This window comes from Zosterops lateralis (assembly GCF_965231275.1).
Source record: "Zosterops lateralis genome assembly, chromosome: 18".
Taxonomy (NCBI): Eukaryota; Metazoa; Chordata; class Aves; order Passeriformes; family Zosteropidae; genus Zosterops; species Zosterops lateralis.
In genome coordinates, this window is record NC_139778.1 from 3112339 (window position 1) to 3112887 (window position 549).

Here is a 549-nt window from a genome sequence, read left to right on the forward strand (position 1 = left end):
AGAGTTTTGAGATAGGGACAAGCCTCATATATAAATTTCTACATTTCTCCCTTTGCACTGCTTGACAAAGGAAACAAGCTAGTTTCCTTTTCCTTTCTAGTGATGTTTCACATTATGGGACTACTTTTTTTACTTAATTCATTCATGCTGAATTAGAAGAGGTAATTTTCAGACATTAAATTTAAATTAAGTAATGATTGGTAGTAAAACCAGCTTGATCTCATTATAAATATGCCTTGACCTAAGTGAAAACAATTAGAAGATAAAATTATTGTTAAAAGTCTAAGTGTCTGATGTTACAGAACACACTGTACTGAGAGACAGTGACCAGATAATGAGATAGGTTTCTCAGACTGAAGAGGATTACACAAAATAAAGCAAAACTAATTTTTTAAGCAATCATCTCCTAAAACGGGGTCAGAAAATGTTGCCTCCCTTTGTGAGCAGTTACTAAAAGCAAGAAACTCCTTCCTGATAAGAAAATATTTAACAGGATTTCATAGGAGATATAAGCACACCAGAAGACATTTAGTTATAATTAGGAATGCA